At 39.6% G+C, this 19,507-nt stretch overlaps 1 non-coding gene across 1 annotated transcript; it reads right to left on the reverse strand.

Moving 5' to 3' along the window:
- Window positions 1-5,798: 5,798 nt before the first annotated feature.
- On the reverse strand, window positions 5,799-5,905 carry LOC116276840 (U6 spliceosomal RNA). The gene has a single exon (XR_004186324.1). It is a non-coding gene; the product is annotated as a U6 spliceosomal RNA (small nuclear RNA).
- Window positions 5,906-19,507: the final 13,602 nt, after the last annotated feature.

The following is a 19,507-nucleotide window of genomic DNA, read 5'->3' on the forward strand; positions in this document are numbered from 1 at the left end:
TGGCTCTTGAACAACATGGGTTTGGAATGCACGGGTCCACGTATACATGGATTTTTTTTCAATGGTAAATTCATAGCACGACACAATCCAAGGTTAGTTGAATCTGCTGGTGCAGGACCAAGGTGATGGTTGAACAGAGGACAAGGAGGGCAGGGCAAGCTATAAATTATTCATCAATTTCTGACTGCATGTACAGTCAGCACCCCTGACCCCCTGCATTGTTCAAGGGTGAACTGTACCTAGTTCCCCCATAATCACACTTCTGTCCACTACCAAAGAAGGAAATTGGATGTGAGCTGCCTGCCTATAGGTTTGGGTTCTTTCCACTACACCACAGTTCTAGATGTTTCATTATGACCCTGGAGACAGGAATTTCCAAGAAGAGCTAATATATATCCCTGTTGACAAAAAGGTCAAGAAGAGTCATCATCAGAGGCACAGTAAAAACCAAATAAAGGTCCCTTGCATTTTAACAAAGCCTTTTAGGTATAAACCTGTAATATTCGTTGTGGATCTAGTCAACACATCTTAAGAAAAATATGTAAAGTTGTTGGGGAAATTTCAAGAATTACATGGAAAGGTCCAAGAATTACATGGAAAAAAAGCTGCTATTTACACAGCATGTTAACATATTAACAAATGAGCATATTAACAAATGAAGGTGATTCTACCTAGACATCAATGGATTTGCCTGACATTTAAGAATTGCAAAATATGTGACTGAATTTTAAACAAATCCTAAAATACCGTTGGCACTTAAAGAATTTAAGTTTTTAAGTTATAGTCTAAATGAAAAATTTTAGACATTGGATTCTAAACTAATGGAAGTACCTAAACCAATTGGGATGAGCATGTGAACGTGTTTTTAAAGGTTTAGGTAAATCAATGGACATATACTCCTAACATGTCATCGAGGAAAATTTGGCTTCATTGTTTATCTATTATCATTGAATTAGACTTCCAAGAGCTTGGCGTATGGAATCGGACGGGGCTTGAATCTCTGTTCTACTTCTTACTTGTTGTGTGACCTTGGGCCAAATTTTAAACCTCTTGTTTCCTCAGTTTCCTCATTTGTACAGTGGGACACTAATGATCCTCCCTTCATAGGTTAGAGATCATTCATTGATTTAGTTTTGAGTTGAATTAAACTCATTGAATTTAGGCACATGAAAAGTGCTTAAAATGGACTGATATTGACAGGGTGCTTGATAGGGTTCAATACATGTTAGCTAATGTCATTAGCTTTTGTGATGAACTAACTGCCCTTTGTTCCAGTTAGGAGCTCACAGTTTTAAGGAGATAACGCAGAGGTACTTCAGTAAAAGTACAGGATCTGTTGCTCTCTCATACCCTGGAACTTCACCATGGAGCGCTCTGTGATACGCTGGACTTGTCTGTGTGGACTGCACTGTCGTAACTATTTCCAACTGTTTGTATTTTCTAGCAGAAAAGATTCTAAGATGTTGTGTCTGACGAAGACACCAAGAACTCTCTTACTAAATGTGCATCCTCAGTGCTGCTTCAGGTTGATGATATATTAAGCCACGTGGGAAGGGAGCTGAATGAAGAGAACGAGTGGGTAAATACCTAGTGAATGGTTCAATGACTGGGCAGAAAAATCCCATGAACAATGGACTGTGGCTGAGAAGTTACCTTGTTCCTGATTGACTCAGAGAGAAAAAAAGTCCTGCGAATACTGATACTAGGAGGCTAATTCTTTCGAGTGTAGCAGTGGTCTAGGTTTTAACGGAACAAGTGGTTAGCACGTAGGAGCCACCTCATCTGCAATAAAGCCCAGTGTGGGCTTCAGAAAACAAAAATGTGTGACCTCTGTCATAGCGATGCCAGCCACAACTCCAAAACAAAGCAGGTTTAAAGAGGAAACCGTTCCATTTTGGTAATAAAACACAAAAATTAGGTGGTTGTGTGCAGATTGTTTTTTTCAGGATGACTGAAGAATTTTAGATATTTACATATATTAAGAACTGGTCAAAAGAAAATGCTATTAAAAACTGGAGAAACTTCAACATTCATGCATAAGTGTTAATTCCAACATGAACCATAAACCAGTTCATGCATTTTGACAGAAGTCCATTATTGGGAATTTGTCTTATATAATTTTCTCTCTCTCTAAACACTCTCTTTTTGATCACAATTTAGTCAGGATCCTCTGAGCCCTCTTCTCAACGAGGCTTTGACCGTGGCCTGCCCTGACTGTCCTGTCCTTACTGGGCCTGCAAAGCCTAGTTTAGCAAGAATCCAGTTCCAACTTGATGTCTAATCATCTGTGATATCTGATCAAGTTCCTTACCCCCTACCTTTGATGTAGAAGTCCGTGCCCAACCTTTAGGAAAAATCCGTTAGATGAGTTTAGCAAGAATCCCCCTACCTTTGAAGTCTCCTCTTAGCAATTCTTCCATCCATTGACCTCACCCTGCTTCTTGGCTATAAATCCCCACTTGTCTGTGTTGTATTCAGAGTTGAGCACCATCTGTCTTCCCTATTGCAACAGTCTTGGATAAATTTTTCCTTACTATTTTAACAAGTGTCAGATAATTTTTCTTTAACTCAACCTCTCCATCTTTGCTAGAGTAGAGAACTTAGAACCAAAATATTTATTAGTAGGGGGTTGACTAAATTCTATGACATAATTTTTGAAAGAGCATGCCAGCGTGAATAATTGGTGGCCAACATTCATAAAGTATTGTTATGTGCACTGTACTTGAGACAGGAGGGAAGGGGGCAGGGCACCGCCATTAAAAGAATGACACAGCAATCAGCACCAAGATGGTAGAGGATTCAACTCCCAGGAGACCTTGAGCTTCCATATACGCTCATTAAAATACAACAGCATGCTAAATGGCACTCCCACAGGAGCCAGGACAGTTTTAAGGCTGGCAGTAAAAGGTCAAAAAGTGGGTGATGGCCCAGCTCCTGGGAATCCCAGCCACTTCCCTAAAGTAGTGGAATAATCCTCCCACTTGTTAGCATATGAAGTTACCGAGCCCATAAAAACTAACAGCCCCACAACCTGGGGCTTGCTCTTTTGAATTCTTTCCTGCTTGAAGCCAAGGACCCTCACTGGACGGGGCACATGAGACCTGGGACCTGGGATGTGACCATCCTCTCGTGCCCCACTTTCCTGTATCACATTGGGTGCTTTATCAGCTGGACCTCCAAAACGAACTACGAATCAGCAGAAGCCGAGAGCCTCAGTGTTCCCCATTCTTTGCTGCGTTCTTCTCTTCGGTGGCGGCTTCCTCTGCTCCTCAGAACTCAGGGCAGAAATCAGGGCTGCCGCACCGCTGCTCGCCTTTGTATCTGACTGCGGAGCAGACCCTCCTTTTCTCCCCAAAGGAAGCAGTCCTGGAGGAGACAGTTCTGTCCTTCGTTCTATTCCTGTGGCACGTTCCTCCTCACAGGAGGACAGCTGGCTTATATTACTGGTGGCATCAAGCAACTGCAAGTACGCGCTGAGCTCTGTCAACCAGCTGTGAGGTCAAGGCTTCAGAATGCGGGCAGCACAGTCACATGCCTCTCTCGTTGTTAACTTGTGGACCTGTGTTGCCACTTGTCCTTGGTCTCCCGGGAGCACCTGGGCCAGACCAAGGATTGTCTTGGGCAGGCCCAGGTGAGTTGTGAGCCAGCTCAGGGATGGGGCAGTCGAGTGGAGCTGCTGCTCTGTGGGACCAAACGGCTTCCTCTCAGGATAAGCCTTCATCTCAGGAGAGGCCTCAGCTGAAAATTGTGTTTCCCAGCACAAGTTACCGAAACTCTTTGTTTTGGGATTTGATTTTGCCTGACTCATACTGCTTGGGCTGTTATTATTATTTTTTTCCCTCTAATTGGATCCTTATGAACACTTCTCAGGTTCTAGAAAACAGAGGAAAGGAGGCAGTGGTCTGCTGGGCAACTGGTTCTCTGGAGAAAAGAAGGCCAGACTGTAGGAATGGCTGATTTGATTTACAACTGTGAGAGAACAACTTTCTTTCGATCCATTTCCAAACTCCTGGGGAAAATTCTTAGTGGCCGGGGTTTTCTGCCAGGCTTCTGTTCTTTGTTTAATCACCTGTGACCAGGGGACCGTGACTACACAGTAGAAGGAAGCATGGTGGTTGGAAGTCTCCTGTAATGGGTCCGAGTCACGTGTGCTGGGCTAACGACCATCCAGCCCGAGTCTGTGCAGAGCAGAGCCCAAGGCAAAGGCTTGTACACGTGAAGTTTATGTAGAAATATGACCCCAGAATGCAGAAGTACAGGACCAATAGGGAAGGAGAGAAAGACAAAATGTGGATTATTATTAAATTCACCAATCTTACTCTTTCGTTAATATTGGGTAATAAAAGGGCAATTTACCCAGATAATGCATAGTAAGAGATGAGCAGAGAGTTGCCACGAGATGTCACTGGAGCTTGAGAACAAATCCAGTGCAGAGACGGGTAAAGCTCAGACAGCACACTACAGTCCCGGTGACGTCACTTAACCCCTGACTGGGATGTGCCCCTTGTCAGCTCTATGGACCGCTCTCCCTTGCAGTTTTGGTTTTGTGAACCCATTAATTTCTTTACTGCTTAAGCGAGTTTGAATCATGTTTTCTGTCACTTGCAATTCAAGAGTTCCAGCTGCTGTGCTTCCACAATAGCAGAGATCGCATTGCATTCTGGGCGTTTATTTGTGTTTTCTCAAGTAGATTGTCACCTCCTGAGGTCAGGGTCCATGCGTCTTATTCCACTTGTATCCCCAGCACTTCAGAGAGCACCTGGCATATAGTAGAACTCCAGCACATGTTGGAGTGAAGGAATATTTATTATATTATATTATATTTAGTATATATTCCTATTATATACTCCAATATTATTAATATTACAGAAGGAATCTGTAATATTTATTTGGCATCTGTAGTGTTGATCTTCTCCAGTCTCATCAGTGCTTTTTTATTATTTACAATAATCTGTCTGTTAATGTGCACATAAGCATTCTGCATAGTTATAATCCATCTGTTAATCTGTCTTAAAAATACCTTTTTGTATTCTATTCTTCCTCTTTAGTATTACTTGAAGACAAGCAATTTTATTTTTTATTTTGATTTTTTACATGTTTTGTTTTCATCCCACTTAATCTCATTCTCCTGGTTCTGTTTATGCCTCAGTGGTTACTCCTTTTCTGTCTTCTCTGTACATCTTTCTCCATCTCAAAACCTTGGAGAACTCCAGAGCTCAGTCTTTAAATGTCTGTTCTCCATCAATGCCTACTTCCTAGGGATTTCCAGGCACTGTTCACTGCCTCTACTGTTACCTCCCTGGTCTAAGTAACCACAGTTTCTTGGAATAGTCTCTAAACTGCTCTTCCAGGCACGGCACCTTTATTTTTCCTCCAGAAGCAAGAGTGGTCCTTCTGTTACCAAACACAAGTTCATATGCCTGACACACAGTAAAGCCAAACAAACCGGAACACCAGAGTTTGGAGCAGAGAAAGGTTTATTGCAGACCCAAGCAAGGAGGACGGGTGGCTTACACTCAAAAAACCTGAACTCCCAAACAATTTTACTTTATATCCATCAAGATGGGCCACAGAGCTATGATTTCAAGTAGGTTTTTTTCTTTTTTTTCATTTCCAAAAAATATTTATTTATTTATTTCATTTTTTAATTGAGTAATAGTTATTTTACAATGTTGTGTCAAATTCAAGTGTAGAGCACAAGTTATCAGTCATACATGAACCTGTACATATTCATTGTCACATTTTTTTTCGCTGTGAGCTACCACAAGATCTTGTATACTTTTCCCTGTGCTGTACAGAAAAATATGGAACGCTTCACAAATTTGCATTTCATCCTTGTGCAGAGGCCATGCTAATCTTCTCTGTATTGTTCCAATTTCAGTATATGTGCTGCCAAAGCGAGCATTCAAATAGGTTTTTAGTATTAAATTTCTTTTTTGTTCCTTTTTACCTTTTGGCCTCCTTTACCCATTTCTCCTGCCCCTCACGAGTGATTTCTAAAGAATATAAGTGAGTTAACCTTTTTTCATGCTGAGAAGAAAACAGATGAAAATTTACAAGTAAATCTGACAAAATACATTCACTCAGAAAAAAAAAGGATGGTTAGATGGGAAAATTCACTTTATTTAAAATTATTCTATTAAAAGTATAGCTCCTTAGACCATTTTTTTTCCTTTTTAACTATAACAGAGCTAGAAGGTTAATAAAAGGGCTTGTTACAATGGATTGATTTAAACTGTAACTAATATAATGGGAAGCCTTTTTCTGCTTTCTTATTTGTAAGGGCAAAATGTCTATTTAAAATGAAGATATGGTGAAGGGAAAATGTGATGTTGATAGTATTTTATTTTGCTTAGTCCTAAGAGTTACCATGAGCAATTATGATCCTATTCATTAGAAACTCACAAAAGAAAAGTTTATTTCATAACCTACTAAATTCCCTTATATTGACTGTATTACTTCTTTCTTGTCAATTTAAAAGCTTTCTGAATGAGAATCTATAAAGTGGGAAATTCAAGAAGCCCACAACTTTATCTAACCATTCATTCTCTCTGCGTTTCTTGCACATGGCTTGTTGAATGAGAATTTAAAACAATCTTTATATGAAATCTTAAAACTCTGTATGATTTTCCAAATCGAACTGTGAAGCCATTATCTGGGATTTTCTCTATATAATTGTTACTGTTGGCAGAAACTCATGGAAGTATCACGTGTTATTCAAATATCATTCTCTACAACCCAGCATCTAGAAAAGTAAGGCAGATTAACAGAAAGGAGGATATATCTTAATGATGATATTTTAGGATCACAATACATTTTGGAGCAAGCTACAAACTCCTTCCCTTCAGAATTCAAATCTCAGTATTTTCCTTGAGCCAAACCATTAGCAGCTAATAAATTTTAATCCCTAAATAAACCTTCCCCCTTAGACTAATGGCAAGAATTTTTTTTTAAGTTTCTTTTTCAATCAAAATTCCAGACTGGATCAAAAGGGAAGGAAAAAATTCTTTTTGCCTTTCAGTAAGATTAAAAAATCAGAAGCAAATGAAGTCTGTTAAAAAGAGCACTTTCTAACTCCTTCTTCCCAGACAAGGGATCAACGTGTCAGCACTGGCCTCCTCTCCCTTGACAAGGCCCAACTCTTCCTGGTGTGTGAGTGGCGGGGTTGGTGTAAGTGCACAGTCTACTCTGAGGGCTGAGCAAATGATTCACAGCTGTATCCCAGACATCTGCAGACTTGGAATGAGTAAATCATGACTCTGCATTTCTCCACTGCTTGTCTTTGTTTGTAAATGTTCACTCAATATTTTCCCTTCCATGAGCCTTTCGAATATAGCTTAGTCTTGATTAATTCTCCTTAAAGTCATTTATGTTAATTGGAGACATTATTAAAATCTAAAAAAAAAAATCCAATGCTATGATTCTTCAATGTGAATTTGAGTTTAGAATAAATTAATGAATCTCTCTGGTAAAAATATTTTACCTCCCAGATCATATGTTCTATATGTAATTATTCTCATGATTTCATGATAATTCTTTGTGAAATTTTTAAAGCTTTTAAATCTTTTTTGTCCAAATATAAATAGCAAAGTATATTTTGAATTTAAAATAAATGACATATAAAACAAATGAGTGAATATGACAAAATAGAAACAAACTCACAGATATAGAGAACAAACTAGTGGGTACCAGTGGGGAGAGGGTGGGGGGAAGGGCAAGATAGGGGCAGGGGATTAAGAGGTACAAACTACGATGTATGAAATAAGTAAGATACAAGGATGTAATGTACAGCACAGGGAATACAGTCAATATTTTATAATCCCTTTAAATGGAGTATAATCTGTAAAAATATTGAATCATTATGTTGTATACCAAAACTAATATATTATAAATCAACTATACTTCAATAAAAAAATACATAAATAATATATTGATAACTCTGAACTATTTTACCATTTTTTCAAATTGCTAATAAAGTTTATTTGTACTAAAATGTCCTTTCTGTAATTAACAAGGTTTTGTTACAGAATTATGTAGGTATCTAGTCAGACTGTGAAAAGGCAAGTTTAAAATCTAAAATCCTCTCTTGATTACTATGAAATCTCCTTCTTTCTTCCTTCCTTCCATCCTTGTTTCCTTTCTACCCTCCCACCCCTCTCCCTCCCCTGCTCCTCTGTCTGTCTGTCTTTTTCTTTTTTTTTAAAGATGATCTCAGTCTGGAATAAACATTCTTGCGAAATTGGCCAAGATTTTTGCCAAGCATAGTGTGTACACATCAGCTGTTTTCTGGAAAATAATTGCACCATGTGAGAGTGTCTATTATTTTTAATTAGTACTGAGGAACGCCTCCAAGATATTTCATCAGGTCAGTCTTTCTTACACAGGCAATGGCTTTTTATTTCCTGAAATGCTGATTAAGCAGATGGATGACATTTGACAATTTTGTACAAGTGAACAAAGTAATTGTTACAATGAAGCCAGAACTCACAGAAATAAACTGTACTCCAAGTATACAAAAGGCGTTAGAACCTGCATCCTGAGCAGAGCAGGCAATGTTCAGGGTGCAGTGTTCAAATTACCCAGAGGCAACAGTAACCAAACCGGGTCTGGGGGAAGGCCTGGCAGGCCTGGAGCGAGTAGAGTGCTTTGTCAGAAGCTTCTAAAGCTTAGCCGGTCGTCTGGGGGCTGTTGCATTTCCAGGATACTTGCCTGTGCCTCTGTGTTAAATTCAGGAAGTACTGATCCCAACATCAGGAGAAAGAGCACTTCGTGAAACTGTATTGAGAACACACCTCCAGAAATCCACAAACCTGAAAAAACAGGTTCTGATAGTGCTGGAGAGGGGAACAGCACAGCGCGATTTTGTAGTATCACAAAGCACACTGGTTTCCTGGTTTTGTGTGTCTTCTCCGTGGCTGAAGGTGCTTAGTCAGTTTTATTGTGAGGCTCTGCGGAGGCTGGCAGGCCACACCCTGTGGGTGGACACGGTCTGTCAAAGAGGTGGTGATGCCTGATGTCGGTCCCTCTGGGTAGGGGAGGTTTTCAGAGAGCAACTGGGCAGATATCGTTTGGAAGACAGAGGAACCTCCTAGGAGACACTGGCCTGTGCTTGTGGGGGGCAGGTTCTGAGGCGGGGTGTAGGCACTTCGACGCCGGGACCTAGTCCAGCCAGGCTTCAGAAACGCTCGTCATAGTCTGCAAGCTCTATCATCTGTGTAAGGGATGCCCTTCTCTGCCTCCACGTGGCACTGAAAAACGCTGCGTTTTCTCGCTTTGTCTTGTTCTCCTTCCGTTCCTCAGCGCAGGCAGTAAGTTCAGTATTAATGAACCGTCAGCTCACACCTTGCATTGCAGAGGGCCCCTGGGCCTCATTTGGTCCAGGAAATCCAGGGAAGGCTGTAGTTTTGATCTGTGTTGTCACGACCCTTTCTCATTGCCTGGGCTGGTTCTACAGTGCATTCAAGGTGGTGGTGGGGGGGTCTCTGCCTGTGATTTCCTCTCTTGTGCTAAACTCAGCGATAGGGACCTCTGTTGAGGCTTCCAAGGCCCAGGACTGGGGCCCAGGTTCCCCTCTCTGTGCTGAATATGAGGCTCTTGGGGGCGGTGTCTGGGTGGGTTTTGGTCTCCATCTGGGCGGGGACCTGTGGGAACACACAGCCTGGTCCTCCCTCTTGCTCCTGGGGGAGTCACCTAACAGGGCTCAAACATCGATCTTTCTACCCAAATTGTCCAGTGTCCTTTTTTTGGTCATTTTAGCCTTATTATCTGATATACTTTCCAAATAATGGCTTGACCTTCTGGGCAGGGGAGGCGAGAGGAGCTTTATTAGTGGGGCTGGCGTCTATTTTTTTAGTTCCAAAACACGGAAGGGTCAGGTCCTTCACCCTCCAATGCTGTCTCCAAGGGAATCCATTAGGATTTCTTTGGGCTCCCAGAATTTCCAAGGTCTGGCCTTTTCTTCTGGGGAATTAGAATAAGAGTGGGGGAAGGGATATGGCTTAATTTTCTCCTGTTGACTAAAACCAAGGGATTAGCTAAATATTTTCACCTATTCACCCTGATGGAGCTAAGTGCAATTTTGTTTCCATCAAGCTCCCTATAGTTAATCCTTTTATTTAGTCAACTCTCGTTTAATATGTTAGCCCTGTTGCAGTTTTTCTCGTTGGTATTAAAGGAAGGCTCTGTGTCCAAAAATGGGCCAGGAGGTTAAAGGTGAGAGGGCACTCCTTTTTTCCACATTTTAAATCAACCTAGAAGTTGTCAAAAGTAAGAAGCCTAAGGAGAAATTAATCCATCAAGAAGAGAAGAGGTTTTACACCCCTGCCAAATTTTTCTGTGTGTGTGTGTCATTATCCTTTGATAGTTTAGGAAGATCTGGATTTTATGCGTATTGAGAAGAAAAATTTCTGTATAAAAAGCAATGGCTCTGACGGATTCCTATACATTATGTGGCACTATTGTTTGCAATTAGGGAAACCTGAACCATGCACCTTGCAATTGTGTTCCAAGGTGGCACAGTGTTTCTTTCTGATTTGCAGGAGTAACTAGTAAAAATCTTAGTCTCAGAAGCAGGACAGAAGAGAAATGAAATGATATTTAGAAGGTCCCATACCCCCACCACCCCATTTCCTTTTTTTCTTGTCAAGACAGTAAATTAATGAACTTAAGCTAATTGTATACATTTCTCATTGGTTTTTCTGCCTCTAAGTTTTGACTTAGCAAAGGTTTGTTAATTAGTGACTAGACATAGTAAAGATTTTTTTTGTGTGCTAATCATAAATAGAAGCAGAGAGAAAGTTGGTGAGATTCTGCTGACTAGGCTGGGCATATTAACACAGGAAACTAGCAGTTATTTGAATATTTTGCTGTTTTTGAGATGAAAGGTTGATTAAAAGTGTAAGAACGTATATAGAAATTAACTAGATAAAGGCTTTAAAGGAGTCATAAATATGTCTAAAGAACTAAGAAAACTATACGGAGAAAATGTCTCATAAATAATGAATATCACTAAAGCATGAAAATTCTTTTAAAAGAAACAAAAAATTCTGGAGTTGAAAACTATAATAACTGAAATGATTTGAGCTGCCAAAAGGAAAGAATTGGCAAATGTGGAGATAGGTCATGTGAGATCCAATCAGGAACAGAGAGAGGAAAGGATGAAGAAGCTTTGTTGAGGAAGTAGGGAAATCAGAAACTGGACTGTACAATGATATAGCTACTTGGAAAAGTTTGGCAGCTCCTTGAAATGTTAAGCATGGCTTTACTTCTTGACTTGGCAACTCTACTCCTAGTATAAACCCAAGAGAAGTGAGAGCACATGCCCGCACAACAGCTGTTCCATGGATGTTCACAGCAGCACTATTCATGATGGTACAAAGGAAGATGCAGCCTGAATGTCCATCAGCTGGGGAGTGGACCAAGCGGTCTATCCACACAACAGAATGTTGTTTGACAATAAAAATGAAGTGCTAATACATGCTGTATCGTGAATGAGCTTTGAAAACATTATGCTAAGTTAAAGAAGCCAATTACAAAAGAACTCAATCGTACAACTCCGTTTATATGAAACTCCCAGAACAGGGAAATACATATGGAAGGTAGATTTGTGGTTGCCAGGCATTAGGGAAAGAGGGAGTGAGGACTGACTGCAGATGGGTATGAGGTTTCTTTTTGCACTGGTCCGTATACTCGGGAATTAGGTGGTGTGGGGCGCCACATCTCTGTGAATATACTAAAAACACCAAATTATACACTCAAAAGGGAGAATTATATGCTTTGTGAATTTATCTCAAAGAATTGTACTTTAAATTGTATAAGAAATGGTCATTTTTAATGTGATCAAGCTATGTTGCAGAGAATATTGTTAAAAAAAACAAGCCCTGAAGTATATTTTATTTCTTTTGAAGTAGGTTATAGGTATTTTATTTTTTTTTTAGAAAAGAATAATTACCCTTGAATGTGAGTAAAACATTTCTAACAACTCATTAAATTTCTCAAAGCCTCTTTAAAAGGAAATCTACTGCCACCTAGTGTCTAACTCCTAGAATAACCAAATTCTGTGCTTGGAAATACTTGTAAAACTAATAGAACCACTTGGTGGCACTGTGGACAAGGACATTAAAAGGTACAACTTTCAATTTATGGACCAGTTGTTCTCTGTTCATAAGAATTTGTTAAATGTAGCAAACACATTGCCCTTTTGGGGGGGATTAACAGTGTTATATTTTCTAAGAAGATCTGGCATATTTTTGAACTGCTGTTTCAACTTTCAAAAGTCATGAGAAACCTGAACATTTTCAGATTTAATTTTTGATTTTCAAAGATATAAGGCTTTAAATAATTCAGATTAGATTTTCTTTTCCCCTCCGTTCTCCGCTTTAGCCACATAACTGTAATCCAAACCAATTTCAATACATGGAGCGAAGTTTAACATTTGCAGTAACATTAAGTGAAATTATGCACAACGTGTTTCCACATAATCCAAAAGAAAGAAGAAAAGCAACTCAGATGAAACTATGTGATGATAACAAGGGCTCTGTGTATTTAGAAAATGTGGTGGTGGGTGTGGGGATAACTTCTGTTTTAAGCATTAAACCTGGTGGGAACACTTCACCTCGTGACAAGAACATCTGCCTGAGAGATGATTCATTATAAAGTGACACACAGCGTGGGTCTAGAAAAATCGAGAATATTACTATAAAAAATTTAGTAATTTATTATGTGAGCATACTTCTGCTCTTGTTTTGTTTTTGATGCCATCAAATTTAGTGTAGTCATAGCAATGGGAAATGACATTCATTCCACTTCCTCTAACAGGCAGATTCTGGAAGAGATTGCTCTAATAAGTTGACTTTATGGTTATGCAAGGAAGAGAAAGATAAAACAAATCAATATTTGAAAACATAACGCCTGGCGAACATAAACATCATGTCCTAAACACATAAAAACATCAAATAAAATTTTGGATCTTAGTATCACATAATATCTATATATGTATGTATATATGTATCAATCTATCATATAGAACATATACATCCATAATGTCTACTATAGCTTTTACAATTTTCTAAGTCTAATATATTAATGGTTAAGATAGTATACTTACAATGATTCCAACTAAATACTGTTGCTAGTGAAATGGGAAGACTAATTGCCAAAACACTACTTTAGTATATTCTGGTAATAATGATTATTAAGATTTTAAAGTCTAATGAGGAATGAGTTTTCACAGCTTATCAAAGAGCAAAAGAATTTTACTTGTTTGATTAGATTTCTTTATCATCCCTTTTGGGCTCTATTCCAAATCACCATCATTCTTAACATTTAATTCATAATGTTCCCCAAGCCTTGTCTATTATGTAACTGAGAAAGTGGTGATTATCTGTTGATTGCCGGCCCTACCCCATACTTACTAATTCATAAGCATTTCCCTCCCTCCTTTCTTCATACTCCGAAGGACAATGTACTCCTCTTCCTGCTCAAAGCTAAACCCTCTCCTGGGGCCCATGGCCTCTTCCTCCCTCCCCATCTCCACGGGTGAATGTTACTCCACCAGTCATTCCCATGCTGTTCCCATCTTCTACCTTAATCCTTCTTTTGGCTCCGATACTGGGTCCAGAGACCCAGAGATTTTTCTCATCCTTCAAAAACAGACAAACAAAATACCCCAAAACACAACAATTAAAAAAATTCTTATGGCCAAAAACCAAAGCAGTCACTAACAAAAAATCCATGTTTTTGACCTGAAATTTCCCTTTGCCTTGCATTCTGTCTTTTCCCTTCCTTTTTTGTTAAGGAGTGATCTCTTTTTTCACTCTCTTTTTACTCAACTTACTGCCTTCTAGTTTCCTCTCCCACCACTAGACTGACACAATTTGTGAAAGTTGCCAATGATCATTTTAGCCCTTACTGGACCTATTTGCCAAATTTGATAGGATTTTTCAAAGACTCCTTCTTGAAACTCTCCCATGTTCTCTTTGTAGTCTTCTTTTAATCCCTTCCTGGTCTTCTGTTAGTCTGCTCATCTCTTAAATGTTGATTTTCCTTTGTTTCATTCTCAAATTTTCCCTCTTTTGACTCTGCATCAAGAATTTTTAAGCCTGAGGTTCTTTCAGGGTCCACAGACCTCCTGAAATGGTATGCAGAATTTTGAGTGTTTGGTATGCATAACTTTTTAGTGAGAAGGCCTTCTCAAAGGCATTCATGTCTTTCACGTTAATAACCACCATTCTACATGGTCTTCCAAGGTCATCTTAGCAATTAATTTAGTTTTTAAACAACTAACATATATCAGGTGCCAACTAAGAAAAAATATAATAATTTTCTTAAGTAACTTTCAGAACAACTGTATAAAGTAGGTATGATAATCTCCACTTTACAGATGAGAAAACTGAGACATAGAGAGATTAAGTGACTTGGCTAAGGAAACACAGTTAGCAGGCAGTCGTCATAGATTTAACTCCCATTTATTTGCTGATGATTCTCAAACTCATGTCTCCAGCCTTTATCTCCGAAGCTTCAGGTAACTCAGATGATCCCTGGGCTGTCCAGCTCAACATTTCTGACATGAATTATTACCTTCGCTCCCCAAACTGTTTCTCCTGTATTCTCCACTCAGGGGCCATGTTATGGGAGTCATCTTCGTTCTTTCCTTTGGCCTCCTACATTGGACTGATCTTCAGTCCTACTGAATTTAAACTCACATTACTGCTTCTTCAGTTCAGGTCCTGATCACCTTTCACCCAGCTACAAACTCTGTCCTGTTTCATCCTTCCCCAGGTCTTTCAGGGAAGCGAGTGACAACCGGTCTGACTACTTCTTGCTAAAATGGGGCATAGTCTTACCTCCTTGATTTGGGGAATGGACAGTGATTTGGAAATATTTTCTGAGTTCCAAATTCTGGATCTGACCTTTGCATGATTGAGATTTCATTCCCCGAAGAAATTCAGGAAAATAAACCTGGAAAACCAGTCTGGACCTGGCACTTTGGGGGAAGACTTGTAACCAGGCAGCCAGTTGAATACTTTTATCTCAGTAGGTTTTAACTTTTCATGTGGTATTAACATATATATGTAGAAGAGCTATTGGCCACTACACATGTATCCTTTTCTCTGCTAACATCTGATCTGAAGCAATTTTACTGTCTAAAAATGTGTTACAAGAGGAGGCTGTGAGATCATAAGGTTATAGCTGCCATCTGCCAGCAGACACTGCTTTGAGAATGGCCGGTGGTGTCTCCAGTATGACACAGCTCAGAAAATTTGAGTTCTCAACAATACAGGAACATGTTTAAAATCATGTCCACAGTAGCCACCTAGTTTTACCTTGGATGGCTGAACCACAGGTACTCCATTTTGACTTTCAAATGTGTTCCCCTCCTCAAGGTCAAAGCAGATGTACAATGCATGTGCAAATGGCCACAAAGCAGGCTGCTTTTGTCAGTAAAGTCAAACCATGTATAAGCCAGAATGACTTCCCCAAACCTCAATATGTGCAGGTTTTCCCATCATTTCCCCTTTTGATTGCAAATCTTTCAATAGAAAATATTGATGATCAAAATGTCTGTTCCTTGATGCTGGGGTGGTGGCTCCCATGTTCATATCATGTCCCTTTATATTTGCCTAGTTATCCTTTATATGTATGTATGTATGCTTTATCTTTGCTTTACATTTTGCTTTATATTTGCTAGACTTCCTTTATATTTGCCTAGTTATCCACATAGGGGGAAAATTATCAAATCCTGTGAAAAGGCTCAGAGGTATGTTAATGGGGAAACACTTCCCAGGCCATACATTTTATCACTTATACCCAAGTTTTACACAAGCATTGTACATGTGCTTTTAACAACAGACTTACAGCAAGCATCGTTATACACCATGAGTTGTCACATTATACCCGGTGACTACTCCATTAGAGAATTCTCTTTCTAGCCTAAACATTGGGGGCAATATTGATAGTAAGACAAATATTTGGTAAACAGTTCAATTAGAAAACAGAACAAAAGGCAGTAATACTTAAGACAACCAAACAATTATAACTATATTCATCAGTTCACTCAATCCCATGCAATCAATCCCCCTTACCAACAGTTTCATGAAATCCAAGGTTTGACTAGAACTCTTAAACATCCTACCAGCTCAGCAGCATGATTTAAAAGAAACCTGTACTTGTGAAAAAGTCCGCCCCACAAATTGCCTTGAGAATGAAGCAGTTTCGCAAAGCCATCAGCTTAATGACTAAAGATGACAAAAGACCCAAAAAGGCAAGGCAGAAGATCTGGTTACAATGTTCTTGACAAAGAAGCTTAAACAAGTTGCTGTGATGTATAGCATTTCAAGATAACAATCAGTCATGACTGATAGCATTATATCAGGACACATCTAAATTTCAGAAACTTTATATAATTTCTAGAATGTTCTACATCAACAACATTCATCCATACCATACATTCCAAGAAGGCTTATCACTCATTTGATGATGCTTCAGGTGCAATTCAACATACCAACCAATCTTAGTTTAATATTTTTCTCTGGGATATCTCAGAGGCTGTCTGAAGCCTCCCAAAGTTAGCTGAAGTCAAAAGAATGTTAATTAGAATTTGACAGGAAGTTTATAAAAAATATCGAAAAGTTTCACACAGTCTGTTATCACAGCATTCTAAGTAAACTTGTTCTCTTAACAGAGAGGAACCAAAATCTAGTCCTACATTCACCTAATTTTAATAACAAAATCTATTTACCTAATTAAGTTTAATCTCAGCCCAACCATGCACAAAACTCCTTTTTTTGGGGGTCCCTTTCTGCAAACTTTCCACAACTTTCTGTATCCATATTAGTTTGTCCTCTATTTTTTCCCCCATATAGAAACAACTAGGACCAAATCACTGTGTTTTCCCTTAACAAAATGCAGTTCCTTTCCTCATGCCTCTTTCTTTTTTTTTTTTTTAACCAAAAACATATATCCTACTTGCCTACTGTATACTGAAATGTTTCCCCCCATTATTTTTAGTAGTTTCAATTACATATTTAAATTAGAATCCTCAATTCTTAAAAATCTTAATTTCTACTGAAATGTTTCAGCATCTTATTTTGTTTGGGAATGACCAAGCTATTCAACTATTCAATAAACTTCCATCATTTAACTTAATTTAGCACAACTCAAAATTTCAAGTTACCTAATATCTGGAGAGATCATTTTTAAGTAGACATTCCTGAAACAATGATTTCTAAAGAGTTTGTCCAAAAGCTATTATCTCATTTGCATTTAATTCAATTATAAGAATTTCATCATACCAAGTTGATTTTTTTCTTTCTGCTGACAAACTGCAACAGAAACAACATGAACTTATTGACCTTCAGTAAACCTACATATAATGAAAGACATGTCTGTATTGATTATAGCAATAAGCTTAAGCTAGTTTTAATATCAGATATCAATATTAAATATTTCCCAGATCACATGAAATTTGTTGTCTAGCTTCTTTTATACTTAGAAGTATTTAATTTGTAAGCACTTCCTTTTAAGTCAATTAAATAGAGCTTATTTACAAGTTAATTTTTTTACATGAAGACAGGCAGAACCAGAGATCTCAGTTTTTCTGCTTGAGTTGTAAAAGAAACTTTATTTTTCACTGAGACTCCAGGTAGGTCATCTATAGCTCAAAGGCATTTTAAAAGAAATGCAAATTCCTCTTCTACAAAAACCTAACCATCTTGGCTATTTTCAGGAATTTTTTTCCAGTTCCCAAATACCCACTTCAGTTTAAAAAAAACAAAACCCAGTGATAGACAATTATATATATATATAGAGAGAGAGTGTACCACCCCAGTCAAACTCCCCACCTGGCACTGTCCATATATATATATATACATACACACACATATATAAATCATTGGCTCACATTTGCATGCCTCAGTTTTAGCAAAACCAGGAGGAGAGAACAGGATTTGGATTCAGGTACTGAGGCTCACACACACACACACACACAAACACACACACACACACACACACACACACTCAAGATAAAAGCTGAAGCAATTGCAAAAAGCCCACTTTGATATAACAGCAGAACCATTAGGGGCCATTGTTCTCCAGATCTCAGGGAGTCCTGAGCCCACACAGTGTTACAACAAAAAAAGAATACCATTTTCGTTCATTTATAGGAGCATAGCTGAAGATCTCCCAGTTTTGCAAAATATATCCTAGGGGGTCTATAAGATGGAACAGAGCTCTGATCATCCATAAGTAATCATTCACAGCTGATGTTATCAAACACTAAGCTAACAACAATTCAAAACAGTCTGGGTTACAGTTCCTTTGCCCCAAAACGGGAGAACCCCCAGCCAATGCACCATCAGAGATACAGCTGAATGAACGACCAAGGCTAACCTGAAAGGGAAAATCCTGACCAATGTGCTGCCACAGGCAAGGCCAGCACAATAGGGAAGGGTACCCTGGTGCCATCACATCCAAGCCCCCTTGCTCACCAAAGATGTCTCAACCGGCCAGCGCAGGTACTGACACACACACACATAAAAAGAACAAATATGATCCCACAATCAAAAGACCAGATGCGGTGCAGCCCAATAATTCCACTTCCACTCCTAGATGGAGGCCTCCAAACGGATGTGCCCCCAGCTCTCAAAAAAGAACGGACCTAGAGTGCTCACAATGAGCCCAGAGGGGCTCACTTCCCACAAGGGGATGAGCTCAGATAGAGTGGAGGATTCCCAGCCTGTGTAAGCTGAAGTAACTCACCCCCAAGTGACACTGAATGTGGACCACAGCTCCCGATGTTTCTTGGCTCCAGACAGCTTCAGGCTGTTGCCTGCAGAGAGTCTCACCCAGTTCCCTGGAGTGAAATGAGCTCCGGCAGCTGCTGGGACCCAGGGAAGGGGCTGCCCCCAGCTAGGGTTGACCTGCTTCGGGCACAGACCCCTAGGCTGGCTTGTCAAAATTATTGCTGGGCGCAAGTTTGTGTGCCTGACCTGTAGAGGCCAAAAAAACCCCCAAAACATTGGAGTTTGGGGCAGAGAAAGGTTTATTGTTGGGCTGAGCAAGGAAAACGTGTGGCTCATGCCCAAAAGACCCTGAATTTCCTGAAGGGGTTCAGCTGAGGGTTTTTAAAGGCCCACTGAGGGCGGGGCACCCCGGGCCTGTGATCAGCTGTGCCCAGTTCTCTAATTGATTGATGGTGATCAAACCTTAGGCACCAGAATGTCTAGGGGCTACGTGCTCATGACCATCATAGTTTATTTCTTCCACTGGGTGGTGGTTTTTAGCAACTGAAAAACTCAGGAAATCTGCATGAGATACTATTACCTGGGTGCCTCAGAGAGGAGCTACAGTAGAGGGTATGGGGGAGGGGGTCTGTCCCTGGAAGCTCCCATAGGGTCCTTTGGTTACATCCCTTCCCACAAGTCACCCTGCAGTTACGCTGAATTACTTGGCGTTCCTCCCGGATGGATGCCCTGTTATTTCTCACTTCCATGCCTGTGCTCATGTGGTC

This window comes from Vicugna pacos, chromosome 2 (assembly GCF_048564905.1).
Source record: "Vicugna pacos chromosome 2, VicPac4, whole genome shotgun sequence".
In the NCBI taxonomy this organism is placed as follows: Eukaryota; Metazoa; Chordata; class Mammalia; order Artiodactyla; family Camelidae; genus Vicugna; species Vicugna pacos.